Genomic DNA, 6847 nt, shown 5'->3' on the forward strand with positions numbered 1-6847 from the left:
ATATGCTCATGTGATTCACTCATCTTTGTTTACTAGATTACCAACATCCTAAAAGCTTCTTCACTATTTCTAGTCAATAACTCTCTCTTGCTATAAGTGCACCAGTAAAATTTCTTTCCAGTAAGTTTGATAGGATATCTTTGTTACTTTTTGAATTTCTGTAATTTTTTCCTTTCAGTGTCTACTGGTTTTATTTCTCATCTGTGTCATTTCTATTTCACATTTCTTTCTTTATGTGAATTTTCTTTTAGTTCTTTAATATACTTAACTGATTTAACATGCTGATCACAAATAAATGAAACATTTACCTACCTTCAAATCAGAAACTGACATTTTTCACTTCTTTCATTAACACACTACCAAATGACTTCCTGAACTGTCCAATTCAAGGCCCCCTACACAGATTCCCAAAATGCCCCTGGCCATTCAGTGTTACCCTACACTAAGAGGAAGTCAAAAATAGAAAGAGACAGCATAGCTGGGGCCTCTCTCTCAAGAGTCTTGGAAGAAGCCTAGGAGGGGCAAGACCCTGAACAACAGCAGCAGTTTCAAGGCAAGTTAGCGTCTGCAAAGCTGGAATATGGAGCAGCTTTAATCCAAAGTTGGTCTGGCTTTGGGACCTCAGTACTTGCCTTCCTAGCTAAGAAATTGATAAAATGTTCAACTTCAAGAAAATTAGTCCTTTCTATAAAGGTTCTCTACAAAATGCCAAGAGATATCAAAGATTCATTCACATGTAAAGTTTTCAGTGAATCCCTGAGTCCTAAAGACTAAGCTGAGCATCAACTTCAGTGTCTAGAAAAATCCAGAGTTAGCAGAGCACTGGTGGCTCACACCTGTAATCTTAGCTACTCAGTAGGCTGAGATCTCAGGGTCACAGCTCAAAGACAGTCCAGGCAGGAAAGTACCATGAGACTTTCTTTTTAATCCAAAATGTGTTTACTGGGATGGGTCCCCATTCATCTTGGTTCATCATGCTTCAGCACTGCTGCCTTCTGAAGGAACATCCTTTGCTTTCCTTCCTGTGGGCTGGCAGAGGACAGTGGAGCAACCAACACACAAAACTACTGTTTGAGCATGGCTCAAGACCACCATGATTTTATAGCATCCTGGGCATTTTACATCCATGAAGTAGGAATTGGAGCTCTGCACTAGGCACTTCTTGTGTTTCCTCTTCTTTTCAGAAAAGAGACAGGCATCCTTTGTGAGAGGCATGTTCTCAGGAGGAGGTCATTACAGCCAGAAAGGCGAGACTCTTATCTTCAATAAACTACCCAGAAAAAACTGGAAGTTGCCCTGTAGCCAAGTGGTAGAGCACTAGTCTTGAACAAAGAGGCTTAGGGATAGTGCCCAGGCCCTGAGTTCAAACCCCAGAACAGGAGAGAGAGAGAGAGAGGAGGGAGGGAGGGAGGGAGGGAGGGAGAGAGGGAGGGAGGGAGGGAGGGAGGGAGGAAGCAAGGAAGGAAGGAAGGAAGGAACGAAGGAACGAAGGAACGAAGGAACGAAGGAAGGAAAAAAATCCAGAATCATTAAACACAAAAACATAAAGTCAGAAAGGGAATGGGCTCATTTCTGCATCTACTCGGGATCTTATTTGGGGCAGAGCCACAGTCAGGGACTGCTGGTTGACCAGGCCCACAACCGGAGGTCCTCCTCCCAGGGGTCCCTGCCACTAGGAACCAGAAGGTCCTGTCTCCAAACTCATCCCCTGAGAGGCAGCATCACAAGCCCCAGCTCTCTGGGGACAGTAAGATTTCAACTCTGATAGAATTGAGGACACATCTGCTGCCTTCCACAAGAGCACAGTGAGCTGATCCTACTGCTCTCAACAACGCACTCACACGAGCTCTCTCTCTTGCACGTGTGTGTCTTTAAATTTTATATATACCCTGGAACCCATAAACCAATATAATTAATTAAGAAAAATTATTTCACAACTGATACATCCATCTTTTCCTTCTACAAATTATTAGCAATGTAAATGGAGTGTGTATTCTTTATCTCAGCATCACCAAAACATTCATTATTATTATTCAAATTATTTCATGGCTCAGTGTTCAAAATTATAAAATGAAATGTCCACATATTCATGGCATGGTGGAATTCACTACTGATAAGAAACATGCAAGTATGTGTCTACTCTCAATAAACTCATAATTCAAAAAAGGAGTGAAGGTAAAGAGGCAAATACCTATGACACTATGTAGTAATTGAGGAATGGACAAAGGGTGGAGCTGATAGAAAGCCATGGGTTTCTGAAGAACCACATTTCCAAAGAGAAAGTACGAAAGGCACATAGTGCAATATCAATCATCCAATTCATAAATGCATTAAAAAAAAAACTACTGCAGTTCAGAGAACCTGAAAATGCCTTGACAAGTACAATGAAAAGGAAAGATGACACGGCACTTGCTTCTCTTCCTTCCTCTTTGTGTGTGATTTTTACACAAGAATCAATAATTTATTTATTCTGTGTAATTGTGCTTCACTAATCAGAGATCCTGTTCTATCATCCTCTAGATTATCTTGTTTGCCTGCTTCATTTGCTTTCTGCTTCCAGACTCTGGCAGGGTTATGCTACAGCATTTTCACAAAGTAAATTTTAACTGAATTTGCCATTTGAAATTATTGATTTTTTTCAAGTTTAAACAAACAGAAGTAACTGCCAGATATTTTGTAAAGAAAATATTTATGAGAGGGTTAGATTGTTTCATGGAATTCCACCCCTGAAGGAAAAGTGATTGAGCAAGGATGAAGTTTGGAAATTAATGTGCAATATGAGCACCTTGCACAGAGGTGTGGGCCACTTTCTTACAACTGGAGGAGCTGGAAGGACTCTCTGGAGCTCTCAGTGGGGAAAGAAGTTTTTCATGGTCCTCTTTGAGAAGCCATTTACATGTCCTGCAAGCCTGCTTGGGAGGGTTATTCTTCATCACTTAATACTTGTTCTTCATCACTTTGGCTGGGAAGACTATAAGAAAGGATGCAAAAGAAAATATTTTGAAGAACCAAATAAAACCTGAACTTTGATGGAGAGAGAGCATCCTACCTTGGCAGGATCAGATGGTTATCAAGGTTTGCAGTGGTGAAGAAATTCACCAAGGTGGCTGTAGGAAACAGCACAATAGGAAGGTCATGGTGAAACCTCAACAGCAATCTCCCACAACTTGAGTAGAAGGAAGGGGACAGCAGTGAGAAATGGAGCAGCAGGTAGAAATGTCTAGCAACACTGGAAGATAATCCAAGAACCCTGAGCAGAGCAGAGGAAGGGAAGGAGGGAAGACCTGCATGGTGCTGGATCCAAAAGACTGCTGGATCCAAAAGACTAAAAGCACTTGGCAGGACCTCAAAGCCAAAGACTGCCATTATTGCCACTGTTCCACCACCATCACTTCTTGATTGTTCTTTTCTGGGATGAGAAAAGAAAAAAACAGTCCAAATAGCCTGAGCAGGGGCTGGGAATATGGCTTAGCAATATAATGCCTCCCTAGCATGCATGAAGCCCTGGGTTTGATTCCTCAGCCCCACATATACAGAAAAAGCCAGAAGTAGTGCTGTGGCTCAAGTGGTAGAGTGCTAGCCTTGAGCAGAAAGAAGCTAAGGACAGAGTTCAAGCCCCAGGACTGGCAAAAAAAAAATTTTTTTAATAAGCTGAGCTTCTCTAGGCACAGTACAAGACACCCCCCGCCCCCCCACACACACCCCTACTCCCCAGATAGCCCAGGCTGGCTGCAAACTCAGTCTACTGACTCAGCCTCCCAAGTGCTAGGGATTACAGCATCCCTAGCTGCAAGTCATATTAACAGGAGGATCCCAAATTGACTGTCTCTCTTCCCACTCCAAGTTTTTTATATAGATAGTTCTGAGAAGCCCTGGAGCAGCTTGACCAGTCTTTTACCCAGTCCCCCAGTTGATGTGAGCTAGGGGAGAGCTAGGATCCATTCCATACCTGGCTCCTGCCTTTCATGGGAATGCTGATGGCCATGCCTGAGGTACTGGCAACTTCCATACCCAGGCTGATAGTCCTCTAAGTCCCAAGGTAAGAAGAAGGTCTCAGGACCCTCACTGTCTCAGAGCAGCTCTCCTTGGCATTCCTATCCCACTCTTTGCTGCTCCGCGGCTCCTAGACCCTAGAGTAGCAATGCTGGTGCTGCCATGGGCATGGTTGTGATGAAAAATGCTCTGTATGGCCGACAATTCTCCCCAGGATGCTCAGATGGGGTCCAGTTGCCTATGGCAAAACGCATGCTAGAGACATACAACATCTATTTTCCTGTCTTCTCCCATCTCTATTTCTTTTGGGTTACAACATCCTTGCAGAGCAAGTCTCTCTTCCCTGTGTAAATTAACTTTAGACTGTCAGAACTTAAGACAGGTCAGGCCTTGGCCTGATTCACCATTCTCACAGATGTGGGATAGGCAGATGGAGAAGATGTGGAAGAATGTTTTTAAAGGCCCCACTCTGAAATTCAGAATGACTCTGAACTCTGAACTCTTTCCAAGAACTTTTTACCTTACATGTGTTGAAGCTTAGAGGAGTGAGAGATAAATAGTATCCAGCCCATGTAGGCTAAGTACCACAGACTGAGTGACTAAGAAACAGAAATGTATTCTCAAAGTTCTGAAGGCTGGAAACCCAAGATCAAGGCTCTGTCAGATTCAGCTCTCTTCCTAAAGAACACTTTCTCATTGTGTGCTCACATGGTAAAGAGGGCCAGATCTTCCTGTGGGGCCTCTTTTATTAAAGTACTAATCTCATCCATGAGTAATCTTCTCTCAAAGACTAGTCATTCCCCAATAGCCCTGTTAATATCACCTATTGAAGTTCAGGTTTCCACATGTAAAATTTTGGAGGACATTCAGGTCATAGAGAGGATTTAGAGTCAGAATGAATTGAACCAACTAAACTGCTCAAGCACACCAAATGAACCAGAGCAAATTCAGCCAGTGCCAGAGTAATTTTTGCTCATTCTAAATTTACTAGTAGATTTTTGGGTCAAAGCACTGTTTCCCAACATGCACCACAACCCACCCCCTTATCACACATTATGTGAACTTCCTGGAGAGTAAATAGAAACACAGTAAATTCTGGAAATGAAATTATTAAAGCTATTTTGCTCAGAAACTCCAGGAGAACCTGGTATACCCAGATGGATAGTTGGTAACTGATATATTTGAGTAATCCCCTCCACAGCTGGGGGAACCTGGCTGGCACATGGTGAGTCACTGGCTCAGGCTCCCTCTGATGCTTTCTCTGCAGTAAGGGCCCCAAGGAGGATTTCCTCAGTGCTTGGAAACCCATGTGGACTTGGGCCTCAGCCCATTGCCACATGTTCCTTTTTCACTCCACATCTCCCAGATCCTGTGGAGTCTTGTCAAGATCTTTATTCGCAGGAACACCTTGCACCAGATTCTTTGGATTTCTCAAAGATCTGGGGTTGAGAGGCAGCTCTGCTGCCAAGACCTCAAAAATAGCACAGAGTGAAATCTGCCTGCTTGCAGCTTAAAGGAAGCAGCTCACCTTTCTCAACAGAAGCGAAAACACGGCAAACGAAAATCATGAATGTTCCTGGTATATTATTCCTCTTAGATATGAAATAGCTCTTCTTCACGCTTCAACTAATGATCATATTGACCTCTGATGCTCCAACTTATAAGGATCCAATCACATCCAGTCATCATGTCTAAAGGACTTGGAACTTGTGCAGGGAAAGCTGGCACTGAGGCCCTATCCTCTCACTGCTGTGCTATTTTACTAAGCTTTCTCTCCCTCCAGATCTCAGTTAATTTTGAATTCAAAAGGGCAAGAGAAGAAATCTTCTGGAAGATTAACCAGTCTCCCACCCTACCCTCATTTCCCATTAACTGAAAATTTTTAGTTAAAAGAAATCTATCCATTACAGCAGAGGATCACAAGAGCCCAATAGCTATACCCTTGTGAACACATAAGATGATGCTAAGTGAAATGAACTCCATGTTATGGAAACAAGTGTTATATCACTGTTGTAATTACTTTCAACATGCCATGTGAAACCATAGATTATTTTGTTGGTAATCCTCTTGTATCCCCTTCCTGTAGTTGTTCCCGTGCTATCACTGTATCTCATCTGAGTACCCTGGATACTGTATATACTGGTATTAGTGTTATGCCAAGTCGCGAGAAGACCACCAAGAAGGCCACCGAGACTCAGACTTCCGAAATGCAAAAGCAAGGCAAGGCTTTATTCAAGCGAGCTGCAACTCGGGCCTCATCCTACCCACCGACACAGCGGAGGTTGGGAGGAAGCCCCAAGGTGAGATTTCACAGAGCTTATAAAGACAAAAACCCAAACGTTACAGCAATCAGGTGTTCAAGCAAGATTAGGATACGGGTACAAATCTGATTGGCTTAGGGCTTGAGGCATTCCCAGGTGGCTAGAGTTAAGCATTCCCAGGTGGTTAGAGTTAAGCGGGGAGTTTCCTGACTAGCTGGGCCCTAATAAGCTTGTTCTGCTAGCCAGGATAATTGGTGGCCTGGGTTTGCTCACAGGGCCTGCTTATCTCAGGTTCTCGTGGTAAAGCGGGGCCTGACTTCAAAATGGCTTTAGTCTGGCTCTTCAACTAGAACTAGGGAAGTGAAAGGGAATATCAAAAACGAGAGACAAAGGATAAAAAGACAAAAGCAATACTTGCAAAACCATTTGGTATAAACCAACTGAACAAATCATGAGGGGAAAGGGTGCTAGGTGCTTTCATGTTTATTATCTCCTCTAATTCTTTTAATCTCGCAGGTAAACAGCCCCACCCACAACTCACAATCTCCCAAAAATTAGGTATAATGTAAACTAAAATAGCATTCCAGTAAAAC

The 6847-nt window shown here is 43.1% G+C and overlaps 1 pseudogene; it reads right to left on the bottom strand.

The window, feature by feature from the left end:
- Nucleotides 1-979: 979 nt before the first annotated feature.
- On the bottom strand, nt 980-1215 carry LOC125357934 (annotated as a pseudogene).
- Between the last annotated feature and the right edge of the window lie 5632 nt (nt 1216-6847).

The sequence above is a fragment of the Perognathus longimembris genome, chromosome 10, assembly GCF_023159225.1.
Source record: "Perognathus longimembris pacificus isolate PPM17 chromosome 10, ASM2315922v1, whole genome shotgun sequence".
Lineage (NCBI taxonomy): Eukaryota > Metazoa > Chordata > Mammalia > Rodentia > Heteromyidae > Perognathus > Perognathus longimembris.